General features: G+C 40.2%; 1 protein-coding gene across 4 annotated transcripts in view; it reads left to right on the top strand.

The window, feature by feature from the left end:
* DIAPH2 (diaphanous related formin 2) overlaps positions 1-25,066 on the top strand; it is a 760,781-nt gene that overhangs the window by 27,308 nt on the left and 708,407 nt on the right. The gene's annotated exons all lie outside the window — the stretch shown is intronic.

Below are 25,066 nucleotides of genomic sequence, written 5' to 3'. Positions count from 1 at the left end.
ACCTTTGTTTGTGCATTCCTGGAGCCTCTTTTCCCATGGATCCACCTACCTCACCTCATGGAGCCATACAGGGCTAGTCTAGAATTCTGCATCTCAATGGTTTTCCTTTTTCCTGAGATGGGTCTTTTGATGTTAGCCTTCATGCCTCTAGGCTAGCTTAGTCTACTCTGTTTCCCCCAATTTACTATATTGTCTTCTCTCCATCTTCATGCTGAATATTCATTTAGATGGAAAAGGCTTATTCAGAATTTCTGCAAGCTCTTTCTAATACAAGTTGAAAAAAGCTATTTAAAAAACTGTGAGTAGCAGGAGTAGAAAGAACAGAGTACATTGACACCTACTCTAACCTGGTGGAGGTATTCTACACCAAATTCTAGGGTAGAAGTACATCAGAATTTTGGGATTGTGAGATTTTTATTTTAGCATATCAAAGGTTGCCACAAATGACTCAAATCTTCAGCATAACATGGTGACAAAAAATTAATGACAGCTATTTCTTTCTCTTTTTTAAGTTTTTATTAGAAAAACACCATGAGGTACAGTTGTAGACTTAAAAATTTTTGTGCTTGGGTTTCAGTTATACACGGGAGTGCCCATCCCTCTACCAGTGCCCATTTTACACCACCACTGATCCCAGTATCCCTCCCATCCCCCCATCCCTCCCATCCTACCCTGCCTCGTGGCAGGGCATTCCCTTTTGTTCTCTCTCCTTTTGGGTGCTGTGGTTTGCAAAAGAGGCATTAGTGGCAATCATGTTTGGTCTATAGTCTACTTTCAGCATGCATCTCCCATCCTGGGAGGATCCTTCCAACACCCTTTATTTGGTGCCCTCTTCTCTATCTGCTGCGTTTTCCCCTAGCATGTGTGGCTGGCCTCCAAGCCATGGAGTGAATCTCCTGGCACTTATTTTGGCTATTCTTGGGTGTTAGTCTCCTATTTTGTTACTTTATGTTCCCCAGATGAATGCAGTCTTTCGATGTCTGTCCCTCACCTTCTGACTCATTTTGATGTTGGTGGGCCCCACTGGTGACTTATGTGAAGTGGGGAGAAAGACGGTCACTTTCTCCCCATCCACCTCTGCCACCTGGGACCCAGGGTTACTGGGTTCTTGTTTCGCCTCGCAGAAAGGAATTTCAGGAGTAGACAAGCAGTGAAGTAAATAGATTTTATTTGGAGGACTTTTAGGTAAGGAGGGAGAGAGAGTGAGAGAGATTAACGTACTCAAGAGAGAACATGGACTTCTCCAAGGGCGGAGAGAGCCCCTACACACATCCTAGCATTAGACACGAAAGCATGAAAGTACACATCTCAAGAGGGGAGATGCGGTCGACACATGTGCTTGGGCACCAAATGTGCTCAGCCACGTGGGCACAAGCAGCACATGGGCTCGGGCAGCATATGCGCGCCCTTGCTTTGTTCAACACGGCCTGCCCCCACATGAGGCTTCTTCCCAGGTAAAAGTCCGTTGCTAAGGAGGTTACCTTGGAGGTTGGGAGTAAAGTGGAGGTCCAAAGAGAGGAACTTCATGGGGAGGAGGCCTATATCCTCAGGGTCTGTGAATGGTCTTATCAGGTCTTTGTTTTCTGTATCCACAAGGTGGGTCATTCCTAGAATTCTTCTTCCATGAAACTTTGTTTCTTTGCAAAGGGCCTTTCCCTATCTCCCTGCCTACATCACTAGGAACAGACTGCAATCCATAAATGTTTGCAAAGCATTTTCCATTTTTTCTGTCTCTGAGAACATTGTTTCTTTGGGAAAATATTAAGGTGACTAGGTTCCCAGGGTAGTGTTTCCTTTTCAAAACCTATTCAGCATTCATTGCAGATAATAAGTATTTTATTAATAGTGTAACTCTGGGATCTTGGGAGCAATCACGTGCCATGTTGTATAGGAAGAATGAAGAGAGAATTTCTTTCTTTTCCTATATTTTTCTCACTCTGTTTTGAAATTTGTAAATTTTTTTCCTTGGGATTCCCTCAAGCACTCTCTGTAACTCCCGCACAATATTGCCTTTCGCTTCAAGTGACAACTCTCTTGTGATCCTTGAGAACCTTCTCAAGTCTTCTCTTTTACCGCGTTCCAAAATTATTAAAGATGATAAAATGCATTGATTTCTGGCACTCAGCTTATTTCCTTTATGTGTCAGCATTAGCTATGTTAGTTTAAATCATTTCTGGAGGTGATGTATTATTTTAAAAAGATGATTGGTAACAGGTAGCACAGGAAAGTAAATAAAGTCAGATGGTAAAAGGAGACTGTTTTGGGAAACTTAGTCAAGTAAAATTTAAATAATCCTGATTTAAGGAGTTGTTTAAGAATAATCAGCTCTAAACTTTCCGCTTTTCAGATTTTACCTTTATTAACTTTTGGACCCATTTTTCCATGACTGTTTGCATCACTTGATCACTTGATATCCCTTACTCATCTATTTGCTTGAGCAGGCACCAGTAACATCTCCATTCGTCCCTGTCACGTGCTAGTGTAGCCCATTGGCATGTGCTTGCTCCAGGAACACTGAGAGCCTCAATCCGATCATTCAGGGTCTTGGAGAAGAAGTCTGTCCATCTCGTAGGTGGGTTGCAACGTGATCTTTTGGTGTCCCATGGAATCAAGTCAGTAATGGCTCTAGTCCAGTGGTCATCTTCAAATCGCATTACATGTCCAGCCCATCTGATTTTCGACGCCTTGGCAAATGAGACAGCGTCCCGGATTCTCGATCGTCAATGGAGGTCTGAAATCCTGATTTCTTCTCTTATTTAAGTGAAGCGTGATACTCCAAGCATAGCTCTTTGGATTCCTCTTTGGGAGACCTGAATAGCGTTCTCATCCTGTTTTCTTAGGGCTTAGGTATCTGAGGCGTATGTTAATGCAGGAAGAACAGTGGAATCAAAGAGATGTGCCTGGAGCTGGAGGTTCTTTGTCCTCTTAGCTATTTCTTCGACACTCATGAAGGTGTTCCAAGCCGGTCTCTTCCTCCTGTACAACTCAGGTGCCAGGGCATTTGTCATGTTCACTTCTCAACCTAGGTACACATAACTGTTACATTTGGAGATGTTCATCCCGGGGAGAGAGAATGGAATGTTAGGAATGAGACTGTTTCTCATAAACATTTCCTTTGTGAGATTCAGCCATAGTCCGACCTTTCCACATTCATGTTTGAAATCGGCCAGCATTTGTTCCGCTTGGCTAATGTTTGGTATTATTATAACGATGTCATCAGCGAAGCGGAGCTGGTGTAGTTGCCGACCATCTATCTTCACTCCCATTCCTTTCCATTCCAGTCATTGCAAGACATTCTTGAGGGTGGCACTGAAGAGTTTCGGTGAAATGGTATCACCCTGCCGAACCCCTCTCTTGACATGGATGATCACTTCCTTGTAGAATGGTGAGATCCTGGTAGTGAATCTGTAATACAGCTCACGGAGAGTCCTGATGTATTGAGTTTGAACGCCCTGTTTTTCTAGGGCTTCGAGGACCACTTCAGTCTGAATAGAATCAAAGGCCTTCTTTAAATCAATGAACGTTAGACATAGTGACATCTTGAATTCCCGAGAAACCTCAATGAGCTTTGTCATCGTGATGATATGGTTGATTGTGCTGAATCCTTTGTGGAACCCGGCATGCTCGCATGGTTGTCCTTCATCTAGTGTTCTGCCAATCCTATTCAGGATGAATCAAGTCAACAGCTTGTAGATGACAGACAACAGGCAGATAGGGCAATAGTTGCCAATGTTGTGGATGTCTCCCTTCTTGTATAGTAGTACAGTCCTGCTGGTTTTCCATTGGGATGGAACCTTACATTCATACAGGTAGAGTGGGAAGAGCCAAGCCAGTGTATTGATGAGTACTGATGGCATATTCTTCAGGTGTTTGCGTCTCACCTTGTCTTGGTCAGGTGTTGTTCGCTTCTTTACTGACGAAATGGCGTGTCGGATTTCGGATAGGAGAACGTTGTGAACAACATATCCATCCTGCGGAATTTTGTATGTGGGCTGGTGGACGTGGCTATTGAAGAGATTTGAGTAGAAGTCACGAATATTCTTCTCCATTTCCCTTCTGCAAGATGTGATAGATCCATTAGGACGTTGGAGGGCAATCATCTTGGTCTTGTAGTTGTCAGAGGACAGGCAGGTGTGGCTTCTGCCACATCTTCCAGCACTTCTACTCTTCTCTCTTTGAGGTCTTCCTTTATCACTTCTCTGCACTGCTTTGCGAGCTTTGATGTTCCCTTGTGGTTGCCCGAGGCTTGCACCAAGCCATGTTGGTGGATGAGTCAAAGAGTTTTCGAAGACAGGTGTCTTTTTGTGGCTATCTCTCTCTGCTTTCCTCGCATGATCATGGAGGTGCTGAACCAGTCGATTGTATTCTTAGTGTTGTCAAGGATGATATCATCCCATGTTGCTGCAATAGTGCCAAAGAGCTCTCAGTTGGTGGTCATTCTTGGAGTTAGCTCTTAAACTTTAAGCCCTTTCTCCCCTCTTGTGAAGTAGAATTTTGCATAAGATAGACTGTTTTGCATAAGAACTACTAATAGGCTCGTAGAATTGAGTGTAGCCAGTAGTTTAAGAGCTGCTGCAATGTCTGGCTCAATGCTTTTTGAGTGAAGAGTATATCTTATAATTACTTAATAGTAGTAGTAATTAACAAGTGAGGAATCATTTTTTAGAGACCTTCAAAAGCAGTGCTCAGGGGACCTGGAAGCCATTTTCTGCCATACTCAGCTAACCAGACTGGACAGTTTTTTAGAGACTGTTGAGATAGTTGAAATCTGAAGATGTGAAGCTGCTTGGCCTTGTGGTGCTGAGGACCACCAGGGACACCCTGGCAGTGCTCAGGGACCTCTAGGGCTCCAGGGCTCCAGGAGGAGCCAGGTGCTTGGATTGGTGTGTGTGTGTGTGTGTGTGTGTGTGTGTGTGTAGGGGGTGGGGTGGGAGGATAGGGCGTGGGGACACACAGTGTATTATCTTCAGTTCCAACACTGACTGAGCTATCTACCATATTCCAGATTTCTTAACCTCAAATGATGATATGCATTTTTGAGGCTTGGACAGTTTTATCTCTAAGGTACATTATTAAAATCATTAATGGCATTGTTTAATAATAAATTTAATTTCCTTTCTGTTCCCATCTTTTGAATTGTATGCATACCAGATTCAGTTGTATTTCTTTTCAGACTTAATAGTGCCATCAGTAATTCCTATTTTGAGGATATGATTTAAGCAACAATAGATGAAAGTTAGTGTGAGAAGAGAGCCTTCTATGAAATGAAAATTAAGTATAGGTCTTTTGTGTAATTTGACACAGCGGATAAAAAGATTGAGATAGAATTAACCATAGGCAAAGCAACTAATATGATAGCCTAGGAATAAAATAATACATTTACATGAATTCTTATGGGTTTGCAGGTGACTGATATTTTATATTCTAAATGTATTCTCCTGGAAATGCATTAGGTTTCAGTTTATGAGTGAAATGCTGCTTTGGACTCCAGCTAAAGCACTTAGTTACTTAGGCTTTGTTTCTGCTATGTGTAAGTTAAAAATAATTTTGTAATTTTTTACTAATTTTATAAATTTTTCTAATTTAATTATTCTTCAATTAACGCAACTTTAAAAAGTATCCCCCTACTATACTTCATCATGTCTATGAAGTACTATACAGGTAATGGTTCTTTTTCCATTCTTTGAAATGAAATTCCAGTTAGCCTAGTTTTTACCATATCAAGGCATAATGAGTGACAAACATAGCTTCAGATCATTTATTGAATGAGTATGGTAATCAGATTTATTTTCATACCTTAAAACTTAGCAATAATGAGTTAATTGTTTTATAACATCATTTCTGCAACAGATAAAGACATATATTGAATGTGAAACTTTTATTTGTGAAAATGATAGAAGAATAATTTCAATATATAATAACTGAGTCCTTGTAATTGCAGATTTTTTTCAAGGGATATATTCAGAGATCTATTTTTTAGAACTTGCTACACTTTGAGTTTATCTTAAGGGATCCTATATATTTGTGCTTTAACATTTTCTTTAATATTATTCATTCTTAGGGGTTTTATTAGGAAGATTGCTAAATATAATTTGTAAGCCCTGTGGTGGGATTCTGGAACCACTTACCCTGTCACTACAGTTCTTTTTAAATGCAGATAAAATGTCATTCAACAACCTGGCCACACTCAGATCTGGCTCAGTCCTTAGGGTAGCACTGTAGCACTGTCCTCCTGTTGTTCAGTGGGCCCAGTAACATTGTGAGATGTTGTTACTGTGTTTGGCATATTGAATACGTCACGGGGAGCTTGCCAGGCTTTGCCATGTGGACGAGATATTGTTGGTAGCTTGCCGGGCTCTCCGAGAGAGGGGCAGAGGAATCGAACTCTGGTCGGCCCAGTCGGCCTTGTGCAAGGCAAACACCCTGCCTGCTGTGCTATCACTCTAGCTCCAGTCCTTAGGGTAGTATGAATAAAAAAAATCTGTTAATTCCCAAGTAGTTAGATTTTTTTAAGGCACAATGATTTTCAAAACTGTTAATGATATAGTATCACTTGTATGTAATAAGTCTACAACTGTACCTCATGGTGTTTCACTAATAAAAAATTAAAAAAAAGAAAATATAGGGGGAGGGTGGGAAAAAAGAAAAAATGTAAAGGAAGGAATAAAGTTTCAGCAATATCTTGAACTGCTATATCTGCTATAGTCTTTCTTCCTATAATATATAGACTCTGTAGAGATTTAAATATTATGAAAAATATTTAAATGCAAAATCAAAATTAATTCATAAAGGAATGAGATATATATCTACTAGGTTTGGATTTTAAAATTTCAAGTACTCAAAAACTATTAAGCTTAAATAAAACTCTACCCTTCCCTCTTGAAAAAAAAAACTGTTAATGATAGGGTTTTGCGTGCACCATGTTCCAACACCGCACCCTTCACCAGAGTCTGTTTCCCTCTGCCATTTTTTTGTCCCTGCATTTGGAAAGTAGCATACTTATTGAAATCTTAAGTCAAATACTCAAAACTTAGTATTTGTAATGGGCTGGAGTGATAGTACAGTGGTAGGGCGTTTGCCTTGTGCGCGGCCAGCCCGGCCAAGCCGGGTTTGATTCCTCCGCCCCTCTTGGAGAGCCTGGCAAGCTACAGAGAGTATTCAATATGGCCAAACAAGTAACAAGTCTCACAATGAAGAAGTTACTGGGCCCGCTCGAGTAAATTGATGAACAACGGGAGGACAGTGTTTGTTTGTGTTGAAAGTATTTGTAATAGATAGTCCAATAGTTGGAATTCACCATATCACAATTTTACTGTGAATTGCTTCTTTGTCTTTCTGTCTTTCTCGTTATTTTGAAATGGATTGATTTTGGTGGACAAACAGGGAAATAGATTTTATTTTTTTTTCTTTTGTTGCTCTGTGTGAATTTGTTGTCCACATCTGAAAAGCTAGTGCTAGCTATTAATTTGGATAAAATATGTAATGTCTTTTGTGTCCTTTCTCCTCAACATGTCTCTATAGTTTGGAGATATAAAGTAATGTATTCTGTGCCAGAATGAGCTTTCGAAAGAGATGTGGTGGATCTGGAATTCTCTTCAGTAGAGTGTGATTATCCCTCTCTGGGAATCGGTTAAATTCTTTTTTTTTCTTTTTTATTTTTTTTGGTGACACTCAGCAATGTTCAGAGGCTACTCCTGGCTTTGTGTTAAGGAATTACTCCTGGCAGTGCTCAGGGAAACATATGGGATACAGATTACACATTTGGGAATATTCCAGGGAAAATTATTCATATCTATAAAAGGGAATGGTGATCATGTGTTCTTGAGGAACATACAATGAACATGTATAATTATTCATTGCATTTACAAATGGCAGAGACATATAATCAGGGGTATGATAATGAGGAAACAGGTAGCTATCAGAATTGGGTGGACTCAATAGCATTATCTTCATTGACCAGCATTGTTCTGCCAGGGCTCTGGAGGCCTTACCAGTAGAAAGATATTAGTAATTCTTCATCCAATTACCAAACAAAATAATTTAATGATAGTACAGTTGGAAGGGCGTTTGCCTTGCACACTGCCGACCCAGGTTTTATCCTCGGCATCCCATATGTTTCCCTGAGCACCGCCAGGAGTACTTCCTTAACACAAAGCCAGGAGTAGCCTCTGAACATTGCCGAGTGTGACCCAAAAAATAAAAAAGAAAAAAAAATTTAACCGATTCCCAGAGAGGGATAATCACATGATTAAAAACTATAAGCCAAAAAAAAAAAAAACCAAAAAAATAAAACCCCCCAAAAAACTATAGGCCTCAGGCTACTCTTTTCTTGCTTTCTTAACCCCAGAGATTCTATCTCAGTTTAGAAGAGAAGAGGGCATACACAGTTTCACAAACTTTTGATTATTTTTCCTTTGTTTTTAAAGTTTTGATTATTTGTTTGATGCAGAATGATTAAATATCTATATATAATGCTAGCTAGGTATTTGGGTGGGTAAAACATCAGAGAGAAGTATATGATAAAGAAAAGTAATGTGGATTTGTTTTTCAAAATTGATCTTCCATGTTGCAAATAATTTTTCCTTTTAAAAAAGGTTCTACTATTTCTATGTTTATCTAGATTTGGCTTTTATGCAGTGGTCTATTCAAATGACGTGACAGTATTTGCTAGCATTTTCAGTTCTTGGTCACAGTAAAGGTGGATTCTGTAGAAATCAGATCTGTAGTAAGAACAGAACATTATTGAAATGCATACATGTAAAATATCATTGCTAGATACTGAATTCTTAGCATTTTGAACTCTGGTAAATCAATAGGTTTATTATAAAGAGTAAAGCAAATGTAGAGAGGTAATGAGTAAAGGTGGAACTGAATTCTAATCTTGACCCTGTCATTTTGGCCATATCACTTCAATACTCTGGCTTTTCTTTGCTTTCTACATTTGTCATCATCTCGATAATTATGTATTTCCTCTTACAAATTTGTTTTCCGCTTTCTCAATTCCATAGACCATGTCTGTAGCTTTCTTTAAGATTTTTAATATTGGTGTTGTTATTGCCTCATTGGAGGGTTGCATTTATGTATATTTTGTCCCTTTCATAGCTCCGATAGCTTGGATTTGACTTCTTTTGTTTCTTTTTTGTCCCTTTTGGGTCACATCCAGTGATACTGACGGATTACACCTAGCTCTGCACTCTGAAATTACTCTTGGCCGTTCTTGGGGAGGGTCATATGAGATTCTGGGGATCTAAATGGAGTAAGCTATCTGCAAGGTAAATCTACCCACTGTAGTATAACTGTAGTATAACTCCGGCCCTGACTCTTTCCTCTTCTTTCATCATTTTCTTTCAGAAATTATGTTACATAAATTTAGTGGTAGAGACAGACTTATAAAATAGTGTCTCATGTCTCATCTTTTTCTTTCCCTAGTGTTGTTACCAGTGACAACCCCTTTTAACTTTATTAACTATTGTGGTTTGAAACCTGACACTAAAAAGTATGCTTATGTTCTTTAGTGGCATGAGAATGGCAGTTGTGTGATGATCCTGGGCTCTTGTCTTCTAAAGAATAGAATTCAGTCAGAGACATGGGGCAGAAGGAAGTTTCATTGCAAGTCTAGAGGCTTCTGAACTGGGCTTACTATAGAATAGGTGACTGCTTGCAGTGTTCAGCTACTTGGGCTTTATTTGTTTACGTGGTACTTCTCCCTCTCTTGGCCTCTTTCCTAGGGCATTCCCTAGGGTTTCCCGCTGCCCCACTGTGCACCTGCATGTATATAGCCATTTTGGATTATTTTTCATAATTGCCTGGGCAGAAAAGTGCACGTTTGTGTTGGGGAGAGGGGAACAACAGTGCATTGCTGAATAGGTTACAATGAGATGTTAATAAGGATGAGGTCATTGTCTGGGCTTCCGACACCTTTCTGCTCTCCTAGCTGGAAAGTCCCAGTTTGTAATAGTTCCTATTCTTTCAGAATGTACAATACCCAGGAATCCTGCAAACCCCATAGGAATTACATTTTGTGGCATACTTTTGCTGTGAAATCTCACATTCTGTGTGCATCCTGTGTAGTCCACTTGTCAGTACCATTTCTTCCCTCCTCATGTCTTAACTACCTACTCTAATATACTGGTATTTGCACTCTCACCATCCGTGTTTTATTATTTATTTATGTAGGAGTACTGCTATTTATTCAGTCACTTATTAGCTGATTGAATTGGGTATGAACTCCACCTTATTTTTTTCAAAGTTTTATTTATTTATTTTTATTCTTATATTTATTGAATCACTGTGGGAAAAGTTACTAAGCTTTCATGTTTAAGTCTCACTCATACAATGATCGAACACGTCTGCCTTCACCAGTACTCATTTTTCACCACCAAGAACCCCAATATACCCCCCTCCCACCCCTCTCAATGCCTGTGAGGCAGATGATTTCCACTTAACTCTTCTCTACATTGATTACATTCATTATTTCAACAAAAGATGCACCATTATTGTTTAGAATTCCCCCCCCAACAATCAGAATTGCTGAAAAGGCGTTGTGAAATACTTTGTTTTCTACAGCTGGTTATTAGACTCATATAATATCACACGGCCACGATTTTGGATTTCTGCAAAGAGCCAGATAATTACGAGATTGGTTTCTGTGTGTCTGGTATTATGGCTGTGCCAGAGAGCCGCTCGTGGGGGCCAACTTGTGACCTCGGTAGGGCGTGAAGGACAAGCCGGTACTGCCCCCCTTCCCATGAGACTGCAGTTTCCCTGTCACCGCTGGCTCATACCTGGCTTTCCAATAAGCTCTGAGGAGGCAGCCACCTTGCTGCCGGGGTGGGGGGTGGGTAGGCGTAAGGGAGCAACACCCTTTCCCTCCCGGGGAGGCATGGCACCATAGTTCAACGCATGGTCTATTCATTCACTTTTCTGCCACAAGCTGTTGGGCTCTGGATTAAGTCCTTTTGCCTCTGGAGCCATGGCTGTAACAGAGAGCCGCTCGTGGGGGGCAACTCATGACTTTGGTAGGGCGTGAAGGACGAGCCGGTACTGCCCCCTTCCCATGAGACTGCAGTTAACCCGTCACCACCAGCTCATACCTGGCTTTCCTCTAAGCTCTGAGAAGGAGGCCACCTTGCTGCTGGGGGCCAAAAAGGCTGGAGGGAGCAACACCCTTTCCCTCCCGGGGAGGCAGGGCACCATAGTTTAATGCATGGTCCATTCACTTTTCTGCCACAAGCTGTCGACTCTGGATTAATTCCTTTTACCTCTGGAGCCATGGACGTACTGGAGAGCCTCTCGTGGGGGGCAACCTGTGACCTCGGTAGGGCATGAAGGACGAGCCCATATGCATTTTACAGATAATCTACTTTTTTCCTGCTCAGTAAAAGAATATTGAATTCACGCCACTCTTTACCACCTCATTCTCATCATAATACTGTTAATGTTATTACTATTTTTAGTTTTATCAGTTTAAGTGAATACCTCCCTTGATTCTTCTTAAAGGATCTTGTATAATTTATTTGATTCTATCTGAAATACATATTTTTTATTTTTCTTTGAAAATTTCGTGAGTATCTTCTTTGTTAGTACCTTTATGATCATTTATCTTTGGTGTGCCTGACCCCTGTGAATAGTGTGTACATATGCACTTGTTCATGTGAACATATACAGATACAAATGTACATGCAGGAATATACCCTTCTAATACATGGTTACGAGATTAGCCATGTAAGAGATTCTCTCTTGATTTAATATCCCTTACCTCAAGAACACATTTTGACATGTGTAATCAGTATTCCTTACACAAAGGAGCCAGATTTGTTCCTGTTTCAAGGAGGGGTTGTTTTTATTTTCTTAAAAAACACAGCAGAGTTTGGGGGTGGACTGAGAGTATAGCAGGTAGCATACTTGTATTGCATGCTGCTCACCAGATTTGAACCCTGGCAACCCACTTTGTCCCCCAAACTCACAAGGAGTGTTCCCTGATTACTGAAGCAGGGGTAAGCCCTGAGCAGTGCCAGTGTTGCTTCCATACACAAAAGATATACACGGTATTTTATATGCTTATTTAGTTAGTTTTTAGAGTATTTTATTGAGGCAATGTTTTCAAAGTACAGTTTCACAGTTCAGACTTTGTTGTCACAGCATTAGAAATGTGCCTATGTGGTAGAGCACTGACTCACATCCTGAGGCTTTGAATTCAATCCCAAGGACAGAAAAAAATATATAGATAAATAATTTACTTATACTTTGTTATAAGAAATACTGCCAAATTGTGGTCTGAAGTGGCTATTTCAAGAATTTTGTATTGACTGTATCTATAGCTTGCATTTAAAAATTAATCTCAGTTCTTCTATTAAGATCCCAATTCATTACCTCATTGACAAAGTAAGTTTCTTATTTTCTATTCTTTTGTAAAGCATATATCTTCATTATATTACCTTGAAGTTTGTGTCTAATTATTTAATAGTTTCCTTACACACTATTTTATAAGCTGTATGAAAGCTTGGGTCTTGTTTCATTCTTTTGTTCACCATTTTGTCCTTAGCACCTAGTGCAGTATTTGGCATGTTAGCAAATGTTTATTGAATGCATCTTAGCCGAATGAAAGAGCAAATAATAATTCACATCAAGAAAATAATCTGTTCTGCTTGGTAATTATGTATTGATTTGACAAGTTTATTTTGATTGAAGAACTCTGCCAAAAACACTGCTGGAAAGCTCGGCAACGTCATTTGAAGAGACTAGCTATAAATGTTCTCCCTATCTGGGGGCCAGAGAGAAAGTACTCGGGTTAAGGTACCTGTCTTGCTTTTGTTTGACACCAGTTGGGTCCCAGGCCTTTGTAAATGGTTCCCTAACCATTTACAACCTCCAGAGTTGGCTCCTAAGCACAGAATCAGGACCAATCTCTGAGTAACTTTTAAGCCCCAAACCCCAAAATTCTCAGAAAAGTTCTTCATATCTGGGGCTGGTAGATAGTACAGTGGTTATGGCTCATGCCTGTCTTGTTCTGACACAGATTTGATCTTTGAACACATGAAAAATCACTGGTTGCAACCCTGTAAGCCCCACCCCTGCTTCCTCTAGGGTGACCAAGGTAATCCCTGTCACTGCAGGATCTGAACACCACTGCATCCTAGGGCCACTTGTATTGTACCTTCAGCCTGACTGATTGAAAAATCCACTGGGTCCCCTAGAGTTTCCTCCAACAAAACATGTTCTTTGTATGATGAAACTAGCCATAAAAGTTTTTCAAATCTCAAACTCTATATATGTATTGGTATGCATATATAACATGTGTTGTGTATAATTTTCTGTTTTTTTTTTGTGGGGTGGAGGCACACCTGGTGATGCTCATGGCATAGTCATGGGCTCGCTCCTGGCAGTGCTTGTGGGACCATATGTGGTGCCAGGGATTGAACCTAGGTTGGCCACATGCAAGGCAAGTGTCCTATCTGATACATTATTGCTCTAGCCACAGTCTTCGCGTGTATTTTTGTTTAGAATCAGAGTGATAGTACAGAGTATAGGGTGTTTGTCTTACATGCGATGACCTGGGTCCGATCCCTGGCATCCCATATGGTCCCCTGAGCAATGCCAGGAATAATTCCTGAGTACAGAGCCAGCCAGGAAGGCCTAAGCTCTGAGCATAGCCGGGTATGACTCAAAAAGTCGAAACAAAATAATCTGACCATAAGCAGTTTATTTCTTATTAAAAATTGATTTTAATCTCAAGAAAAGAAAAATCTAGGGAAGAAATTATAATTAATTTTTTGTGTAACACAAAAACCTTGCATGAAAGTGAATTTAAGGGCAAAGCTTTTCAAATAAGGACAATCATTGTTAATAATGAAGGATTACTAGGGCTGGAGCGATAGCACAGTGGGTAGGGCGTTTGCTTTGCACGCAGCCAACATGGCTGACCCGAGTTCGATTCCTCCGCCCCTCTTGGAGAGCCTGGCAAGCTACCGAGAGTATCTTGCCCGCACGGCAGAACCTGGCAAGCTACCCGTGATGTATTCGATATGCCAAACACAGTAACAACAAAGTCTCCAATGGAGACGTTACTGGGCCCGCTCGAGCAAATTGATGAACAACGGGAGAACAGTGACAGTGTACCTCTTGTTTATTCTGTCTTAAGTTTTCACATTTTTTTTGTTAGGGGGCAGTGCTCAGGCTAGCCTGTGTATGCTCTACCACATGAGCAACATCAGTGGCACATAAGAGTGTTTTCAAGAAAATTTACACATAATTAACTATGATGGTTTAAAAGTTTGATTATTGAGGAAAAAGGGTTAGGATTTGAGGAAGCTGCTGCTACGTAATGTGCATTTGTACTGAAATAAGAGTCATAGAAATTATTATCATAATAGCATGAAATAAGATGACTCTTTTATCTTCTTTAAAGTTGGATTTATATTTTTGTTTTATAGAATGATTCCAAACAAAAAGCATCTAGACCTTTATATATATTTGGGCACCTTTCATCTAAACTGAGTCACCTGTACATTTCTTCTACTTATCTAGTTAGAGTTAAAGCTGATTTTTTAAACAGTGTTAAAAAATTCTGTATTTAATATAAGTTGAGGCAGTGAAACATTAAGTTCACAGGGTCAGAGCGATAGTACAGTGGGTAAGGTGCTTGGCTCATATGTAGCCAACTCAGGTTTAATCCCTGATATCCTATAAGGTCCTCCTGAGCCTGCCAGGAGTGATTCCTGAGTGCAGAGCCAGGAGTAACCCCTGAGCAATGCTGGGTGTGCCTCACCACCTCCACAAAAAAGCACAACCAAAACCAAAACAGTCCCATTAATTTCACAGATTCTAGGGGCTGGAGTGATAGCACAGTTGGTTGGGCATTTGCCTTGAATGCAGCCAACCGGGGTTTGATTTCCAGCATCCCATATGGTGCCCCGAGCACCACCAGGGGTAATTCCTGATTGCATGAGCCAGGAGTAATCCCTGTACATCGCTGGATATGACCCAAAAAGCAAAAAAGTAAAAAAAAAAATCACAGATTCTTATAAATATGTTCAACTGTGTTTTCCCTTCAGTTTAATCATCCTGGGTGATAAGTAGTTTGCTTTTAATTTGTAAGTATTATAGTATTATTTCTCAAAATGCTTTCTGGAATATCTGGGAACAATGAAAATGCTTTTTGATTAGATTCTTTTGCATCTAGCATATATTTATCTGCAGTGATAATCAAAGTTTATTATTTTTCAAGGAGAAAAGTGATATAAATATGTAAATTCTATCGTGTTGAATAGAAATTGTTACTGTTTTATATTGACACTTTATGAATGGATATAAATTGGTTATTGGCACATAGCAATTTATCTGAGAAGCTTATTATTATTACTGATGTTCAAACCCCCACATGTTTAAGATAAATTGTTTGCTGTTTTGCATGCTTATATACTGTAAAACTGCAATTAAGAGTGAACAGATCCACTTCCCTTGACAAGAGATTATGTATCTTATAAAACCTTCCTCTTGGTTCCTTGTGCATATTAAAAATCAACTTGCATTTTTTGGGGGTCTTCTCTCTTTTTTCATCAATTTTATGGATATTTAAAGTTTTTTTTTCTTTTTGGGTCATACCCGGCGATGCACAGGAGTTACTCCTGGCTTTTCCCTCAGGAATTAATCCTGGTGGTGCTGGGGAATCATATGGGATGCTGGGAATTGAACCCGGGTGGGCTGCATGCAAGGCAAATACTCTACCCCCAGTGCTATTGTTCCAGTCCCTGAAATGTATTTTTGACTATCAGTTTTTCTCTAATTTTTACATATTAGTTTTCTCCTACTTAACTTTGTATATTTGCGCTTTTTCCCCCCTATTGTTTTGGTAGCTGTTGTCCAGCAATCATAGGAATGATAGAATAGTAAAGAGGTATTTTATTGGCAAGATAACAACTCAAGTTGGCAAGCACTACTAAAAGCACAGAAACCTTCAAAGACGGGAAGGGAGGTTGTAGATTTTTGCCAGGTATTGTTAGGATCTATACACTTAAATTTTTTTTCCGGAAAACTCATGAATATTTATGAAGTAAAAGGTACACATGCACAGTTGAGGAATATGCGGTAGACAAATATGATTATATATAACATGAACATAAAGTGACAGAGAAACAGATTTTTGTATGGTAAAGAGAAAGTTGGACTGGAGCGATAGCACAGTGATAGGGCATTTGCCTTGCACGCAGCCAACATGGCTGACCGGAGTTCGATTCCTCTACCCCTCTCGGAGAGCCCGGCAAGCTACCCAGAGTATCTCTCCCACACGGCAGAGCCTGGCAAGCTACCCGTGATGTATTCGGTATGCCAAACACAGTAACAACAAAGTCTCCAATGGAGATGTTACTGGGCCCGCTGGAGCAAATCGATGAACAATGGGAGGGCAGTGACAGTGACAGTGAAAGAGAAAGTTGACTGGGTCAAGGGGGACTCCATTGCAAAGTCTATAATGACAGCATTGTCTAGTCAATAATATTTTCTTTATCAGTATATGTGTACAAAGTATGCAGCGTAAGGTTTATCAGTCTAAAATGTAAGACTTTTCCTTGACTCAGTCAAAACCAAAAGAATGTAACAAGGATTCTCAGAGTTCTCTAAACTTGTATGCCATAGTCCAGTCTGTTTTTGCTTTCTTATCTCCAGAGAGCCCTTCAATTTTGGGGCACATATTGCAAATATTTTTAATTATTCTATCACCTAGCTAACACCATAAATGACAGCTCTCTCAGTTTGTAATTTTGACAGATCTTTTATAAATATTTTCATAACTAATGCTTTTCTGACATTCCACAGATTTTGATATATAGTGATTTTAGTTGCATTTAGTTGAAAATAGTTTCTAAGTTTTATTTTGTTTTCTTCTCTGATTAATCTGTTATACATAAGAGGGTTACTTGCAAAAAATTTGAATATTTTGTCAAAAACATTTTTCAGATTGGTCATATTATTCTGCTATGGCAGAGATTCTACTCTGTATGATTTGAATACTTTAAAATTCACTGAAACATTTTTTTGAAGTAAAGAAATATGCCACGCACATGAGAGGAATGTGTGTGTTCTGCTACTGTTGGGTTGAATGTTCTAAAAATGTCAGTCTGATAAACTTGGTTGATAATATTGATCAAGTCTTCCATATTCATCCTTATTTTCTGTCAATTCTGTCAATTATTGACAGGGGTCATTGGCATTTTTGACTATACTTTGTTATATATTCATTTCTTGCAGTTCTTTCAACTTCTGCTCTAGATATTTGAAACATTTTTTCCATGTGTAAAACTTTAGGTTTGTTATTCACTGGTTAATTGAATCCCTTATCATTATGAAATGACTCTGGGGGCCCATATCCAACTTTACTCAGGTCTTACTCTTCACTGTGTGCTTAGGGATCACTTCTGGTGGTGTTTGGAAGACCATACATTCTTGATGTGGGACTTGAACTGGGGTTGCCCACATTTGAAGCAAATACCATATTCTTGTTCTTTCTCTCTAGCCTCTGAATTAACATATTTTATCCAGCTTTTTTATTGTTTTATTTTGATATTAATATAGCCACTCTTGTCTTTTAAATTTTATTTTTAATAATTTTCAAATAGAGATAGCAGGCTTGCACAGCTGTCTGTATTTTTTTTTTGGTTCTCACCCGGGGATGCACAGGGGTTACTTCTGGCTTTGTACTCAGGAATTATTCCTGGTGGTGCTCAGGGGATCATACGGGATGCTGGGAATCGAATCCAGGTCGGCCACTGTGCAAGGCAAACACCCTACCCGCTGTATTATTGTTCCAGCCCCAGCTGTCTGTATTTTTAGGGTACAGTTTCACTGCTATTCAAATGATGTGTTATGGAACTGGAGAGATAGCACAACAGGTAAGGCCTTGCTTGTGACCAAACTGCGTTCTATCCAAGAAAATAAATCAACAATAAAAAACCAGCACAAAGCTCCAAATCCCAGTTTGTGTCTTACACATCACAGACACTGCCAAAGTACTAACACTCCACCACAGCGAACTGGACTCCCTAGCCCATTGGATTTCCCTTCTGTAGTTTAACGAAGGGTTTGTCCTTTTTGCCTTGCCTCAGGGAACTTAGTTTACCTTAAAACAGTGTCTTTTCTCTATGGACAAAGGAAGATAGTTAATATTATGCTTTGTAACTTGGGAGTTGATTGAGTCCAATAATATTTACTCCTGGGCATCTGCTCTTGACTCAGTTGCCCTTAGTTCCTAGCACCCCAAAAGCAGGGTCCCGACGAGGGACTGAATGGACCCAAGGCAAGCTGTGAGCTACCCTGGCATCGAAATGGGCCAGGCCAAAGTGCCACGATACTCAACTGTAAGTTGAGAGCATGATCATAGACAAATGCTGTCATGATCCTAAAGTAACAATGAGACTAGGACCCTGCTGGGTTTAGGAAGACTAACCTGGCCTGAGGACTGTGGTAAGAGGTCCTTAGGAAGAACCAAATTTTAAGTTGATATATCTCTTACTGTGTTCATACAGAATTATTTCTATTGCTAGAAATATTAGAAGTACATTTACTACAACTATTTAAATGGATTACTAGCTGAGGAAAGAAGAAAGTGACAGACACACCCTGAATGGGATCCCGCCCTTAAGTAGATCTCCTAGTAATCCAGAGTAATCTCTTTAGATGTTTTTATCCTTGAATTAATCTCCTAGAGGAGTGGTCTTACCTCTCTTTGTTGATTTGTTGATGTTCAACCCACCTTTGTGTGACCACCCAATGTGATTGCTATATAAACTAAGACTGTAAGAGCAGAGGGGGCCACAGTCAGAATCCAGGGGCTGAGTCAGAATCCAGAGCGAAGGACTCCAGAGAGAGAGAGAGAGAGAGGCAGAAGAGCTCCAGAGAGGTCGGAAGAGACCAGAGGAGAGACAGAAGAGAGCACAGCGGCACGCACAGAAGGAAAGCACAAAGGAGGAACTATCCCGATCCCGTCCATACACAGCGGCTCTAGAGCACGGAACTTGGGCGGCGAGAGAGAGCTGCCCGGAGAGCCCGCCAACAACACATCATCATCTTCACATCCCTTTAGTGATAATATATTGTGCATGTCTGTCTCTTGTTACCTTTTCTAGTTTGCAATTTAAGTGACTCTCCCTGTCTTTTTGGGTCATAATTTGCCTATGTGTTTTTCTTTTTCAACTTTTAGATAGCACTTATTTTTATCTTTGGAGTATGGTGTGTCTCTTGTAATTAGCAGGTTAGCTTTTATTGTCTAATCTACCTAGTCAATTTATGCTTTTTGATTCTTGAACTCAGGAGATCCATTGATCCATTTTGTGCAATTATTATGTTAATTCAGGCTTTCCTGACTATTTTAGGCACTGTGATGATTTAATAAAAATGTTTAAAAAGTCACGGAAAAAAATAATATTCTTGTGAATATCCATTTAAGTGGATCCATAGTAAAATTCTTCAGTCATCAAAGAATAACCTTTAAAATGGAAAATAAGGGGGCATGGTGCCGCCAGCAGGTCAATCTGTAACTGTCAGGTGAGTACATCAGCAGCCTGATGGTGCCTTCAGACTTCTAGATACACCAAGATTGCTGCTGTGCCTTTGGCCAGACCCCAACAACTTGGGGTCAAGTTTACCAAGAAAGTAAACAGCTAAAAGTTAGGTATGTGGGAGACACACCCACAAACCACCTCTGACTCAGCTATATAATTGGAGGCAAGGCCTTTCTGGTTCCTGATCAAAGTGCTTGATGGCTATAATCCTTGAGACACGGAGGCAAGTCTAGGAATCCAGTGGCTTTTGAAGAGATATGTCCCAGTCCCAGACGGGCCATCCCAGGTGGGAATAGGTTTCATGCCTTGGCCTGTTCCCCCTGGCGGCTTGGTGGCCATCATCCTCCAGAGGCCATCAGACAGTCAGATTTGGGCCTGTAGTGATGAGACATGCGAAGCCTCACGGGGATGGGGTTGGAGCCAGCCCTTTCCTCCCCACCCCAACAAGATCCCTAGTTGCCGCCCAGGAAAGGCCTCTCTGGCTCCTGATCAAGCTGCTAAACGACCATAATAGAAGAGACTTAGAAACAAATCTTGGAACTCAGCAGCTTTTGGTAGAAATGCGTCTGGTCCCCGCAGTAGGTTACTGGCGCTGGGCTGTCCCGGGGGGGGCGGGGGGGGGGGGGAAGGGTGCTGTCCCTCTGCCTGCTCCCCCTTGACAGCTTGGTGGTCAGTATTCTTCAGAGGTCATTGGACAGTCAGGTTTGGGCCCTCAGTGACGAGACACATAGTTCCTCATGGGATGGGGATGGAGCTGGCGTTTTCCTCCCCAACCCAGTAAGACCCCGATCACCACCCATGAACGGCCTCTCTGGCCCCTAATCAAGCTGCTTAATGGCCATGATTCAAGAGACTCAGAAACAAATTTTGGAACCCAGGGGCTTTTGGCAGAAATGCATCCGGACACCACAGTACATTACTGGTGCTGGGCCACCCCAGGTGGAAATGGGTTTCATGCCTTGTCCTGTTCCCCCTGGTGGCTCGGTGGCCATCATCTTCCAGAGGCCATTACGTGGTCACATTTGAGGCCGCAGTGACGAGACACGAAGGGCCTCATGGAATGGGGGTGGAGCTGGCCCTTTCCTCCCCACCCCAATGAGACCCCAAATCACTGCCCATGAACGGCCTCTCTAGCTCCTGGGCAAGCTACTTTATGGCCATGATCCCAGAGACTCAGGAACAAATCTCGAAACCCAGCAGGTTTTGGCAGAAATCCCTCCAGATTTAATTGTTAAAATTTCAAAATTCCAAAGTTGTGTGGCCATTACTGCCGCCGCATGACATCATATGTTATTCGTAACCAGCAATAGAAAAAAAATTGTCTATGGTTGCCTTTCTGGCAAATCTGAGTGTTGGGGTAAAATCCCAAAAAATTAGTGGTGGGTCTGGTGTCGAAATATTGAAGGTAAAGTAGAGAGAGAGTAATGTGGAAATCATCTGCCACACAGGTAGGGGGAGGGTGCGGGATGGGGGTTATACTGGGGTTTTTGGTGGTGGAAAGTGGGCACTGATGAATGGATGGTGTTTCATCATTGTATGACCAAGACTTAAACCCAAAAGGTTTGTAACTGCTGTCATGGTGATTCAATAAATAAATTTATAAAAAAAGAAGGGCTGGAGTGATAGCACAGCGGGTAGGGTGTTTGCCTTGCATGCTGCCAACATGGCCGACCTGAGTTCGATTCCTCCACCCCTCTCGGAGAGCCCGGCAAACTACTGAGAGTAGCTCGCCCGCACAGCAAAGCCTGGCAAGCTCCCCGTGACGTATTCGATATGCCAAACACAGTAACAACAAGTCTCACGATGGAGATGTTACTGGGCCCGCTCGAGCAAATCAATGAACAACGGGAGGACCGTGACAGTGATAAAAAAGAAAAAAAAGTAAGGTGGAGTTCATGCCCAATTCAATCAGCCTAATCAATGGATGAATAATTAGCAATACTCCTACATTAAAAAATTTAAAAAATAAAATGAAAAATAAAACTAGCACTTTCTCTCTTTTTTTCTCTCAAAAAATGATTTTTCTAGAGAGTATCATGTGGACTGTGGACAGACACAGAACAACCTTTTATGCGAATTATGAAGAACGGGGGGAATATATTCCCCCTATAAGGGAATAATAAATGTTGAAAGGCAACTAAGAGCTTTTCTTCAGTAGAAAACTACCTAAGGTGTGGGGAAGGTGGAAGAGGGAAACTGGAGCAAAGGAAGAAGGAAGTGGACACATAGGTGGAGGGTGTGGGGTGGAAAACTTGCATATATGAAATCTTAACAGCAGTTTGTAAACCACAGTGCCTAAAATAAAGTATTAAAAAATAAAATTATGTTATATCATGACATTATCCATCACCATAATACTTGTATGCTTCTACCACAGCCTTTTGAATTACTTCTCAGTTCAGTCACCTCTTCCCCCTCTGTTAACTCTGTGTTTTAAAAATTCAGTGGTTCATTTATTTTTCTCTTCTTGTTTGCTTGTTTGCTTGTTGCTTTTTTCTCTCTAGTCCCTATATGAGTGATATTGTTATTTGTTTTTATCTTTGTTACTTGACTTTCAGTTAGCCTGGCTTCCTTCACTTCTTTTCATGGTGTCACAAAAGACAAGTTTTGATATTTTCTCTTTTTTTTGAGCCCACTAGGCTGTGCCCAGTGTTTGCTCCTGGTTCTGTGGTCAAGAATTACTCCAGTGGTGCTTGGGGGAACCAAATCCAGGCTGCCCATGTACAAGGACTTACCTGCTATACTATATTTTTTGCCCCAGTTTTATCTTTTCTTAGAAGTTGAATAATTTTTGATTGTTTAATATATCAGGTATTCATTTAAAATTTTATTTTTCATTTTCTGCTTTGGTGTTCAGGGAATCTTTTGCAGTCCTGGAGATTGAAACTGGGTGGGCTGTGTCCAGGGTAAGCACCCTACCCTATCTTTTATCTCTCTGGTATAACCAGCTTTTCTTTATACAATGATCTGCCATGGTACTTGGGTTGTTTCCAGATCCTCGTTTTTGTAAATAACACTACATTGAATGTAGTTTACACATATTTCTTTTTCTTTTTTTTTTCATTTTTATTAGTGAATCAACATGAGGTACATTTACAGACTTACAAACTTTCGTGCTGCTTGTGTTTCAGTCATACAATGATCGAGTACCCATCCCTCCACCAGTGCCCATTTTCCACCACCAATGGTCCCAGCATCCCTCCTACCATCCCCACCCTGTCCCCCTCACCTCACACTGCCTCTGTGGCAGTGCATTCACTTTTGCTCTCTCTCCTTTTGGGTATTGTGGTTTGCAATAGAGTTATTAAGTGGCCATCATGTTTGGTCTATAGTCTACTTTCAGCCTGCATCTCCCATCCCTAGTAGCCCTCCTAGCACACTTTACTTGGTGGTCCCTTCTCTATCTGAGCTGCCTTTTCCCCCAGCATGTGAAAGCTGGCTTATAAACTGTGGAGTAATCCTCCTGGTACTTATTTCTACTATTCTTGGGTGTTAGTCTCCCATTCTGTTACTTTATATTCCACATATGAGTGCAATTCTTCTATGTCTGTCCTTCTCTTTCTGACTCATTTCACTTAACATGATACTTTCCATGTTGATCTATATGCAAATTTCATGATTTCATCTTTTCTAACAGCTGCATAGTATTCCATTGTGTAGATGTACCAAAGTTTTTTTAACCAGTTATCTGTTCTCGGGCACTCTGTTTTTTTCCAGATTCTGGCTGTTGTATACAGTGCTGCAATGAATATATAAGTGCAGATATCATTTCAACTATACTTTTTTTTGCATCTTGGGATATATTCCCAGCTGGGTCAAATGGGAGCTCAATTTCCAATTTTTTGAGAAGCGTCCATACTGTTTTCCAAAAGGGCTGAACCAGTCGGCATTCCCACCAGCAGTGAAGAAGAGTCCCTTTCTCCCCACATCCACACCAACACTGGTTGCTTTTGTTCTTTTGGATGTGGGCCAGTCTCTTTGTTGTGAGATGATATCTCATTGTGGTTTTGATCTGCATCTCCCTGATGATTAGTGATGAGGAGCATTTTTTTCATTTGTCTTTTGGCCATTCGGATTTCTTCTTTGAGAAAGTTTATGTTCATTTTGTCGCCCCATTTTCTGATGGGGTTGGATGTTTTCTTCTTGTGGAATTAAAACCTGAGTTTGCACATATTTCAAATCAGTAATTTGGTGTTTGTTTTTTTGGTTGCTGTTAATACTTTTTGATATCACTGACTTTTAGTAATTTTACTCAAGTTTTTCTTAGTGAAGTTTTTCTCATGTTTCCTGTGCTCTGGTTAAGTGTTTTTTTTTTTATAAGACGAACAAACCCACTTATCCCAACTGTACTAAAAAAGCACAGTTGTAACATATTACTATTATATTTATTCATCTATAACTTTTTCTTTTGGAACTTCAAGTGTAAAGGTATTTGCTCACTAGGAATTGTTTCCTATATTAACCGTTTTATTTTTGTTAATTTTTCATTTTCCTTTATGCTAACTTTTATAGCATTTTTTCAGGTGCACTAGTTTATTTTGTGACATCTAATTTGCTATTAATCCTTTTCATTAAGGTTTTGGGTTAAAGCATTTTAATTTTCACCTTTGGAAGTTCAATTTGGGTATTACATATATATTATCTATTTCTCAACTTTAAACATGTTAATGAAAGTTAAAGATAACTTTTAATCCGTTGTATAGTATATATTAATTTTTAACAAAGACTGTATCAGTCCTGAATCAGATGATTGATTTGTTTTACTTTTTATTTCCTCTTCATTCTGGATCATTTAATTTTTTACTTGTGACATGCCTAGAAACCTTTGATTTGATGCCAGACTTTGTCAAATTTCCCTTGGATCACAGATATCTTGTATTTCTATAATTATTCTAGAGCATTGTTCTGGGTGTACAGTTAAGTTACTTGGAAGCAGGTTGATCTTGCTTTTAAGATTTGTTTTGCCAGGAAATAAGCGAATTGAACAATGGCAAACACTTGGCCTTGGATTACAACACTCATATTACGAAGAAGTGGAGGGAGTTGTGTGTGTTGGTGTATGTGGTGGGATGGGTGATTGGGAGGAGGATTGAAAAACTGGAAAGAAATAACCTATGGGCATTGGTGGAGGGTTTCAGGAGCTTTAGTGGTGGGTTACAGTAACTTAGTACATTAACTACGTGTAAAATATATATGCACTTGTCTTGCAAAAAATACATATATATCTGGTCTTGCAAAATAAATGCACATATATGTATGTCTATATATCTATATCATCTCTCCAGTACAAGGTTTAGACTAGTGCGAATTATTCCTACTAGTTATTCTAGAGCCTTCTGAGGGCTCTATCCAGTCACAATAATTACAAAATTTTAAAGTCTGGTTGTTAGAAATAGATTTTTTCCCAATTCTGTGTGAGTGCCAGGCATGTACTCTCTTTAAGCCTTTTGAATGGTTTGTTGTTTCCCTATCATCCTAAGGTATTTTCTTAGGATGCACATGAGACTCCACGT

The sequence above is a fragment of the Sorex fumeus genome, unplaced genomic scaffold (assembly GCF_029834395.1).
Source record: "Sorex fumeus unplaced genomic scaffold, SorFum_2.1 ptg000050l, whole genome shotgun sequence".
NCBI lineage: Eukaryota > Metazoa > Chordata > Mammalia > Eulipotyphla > Soricidae > Sorex > Sorex fumeus.
This window is presented reverse-complemented; position numbering and strand designations above follow the sequence as displayed.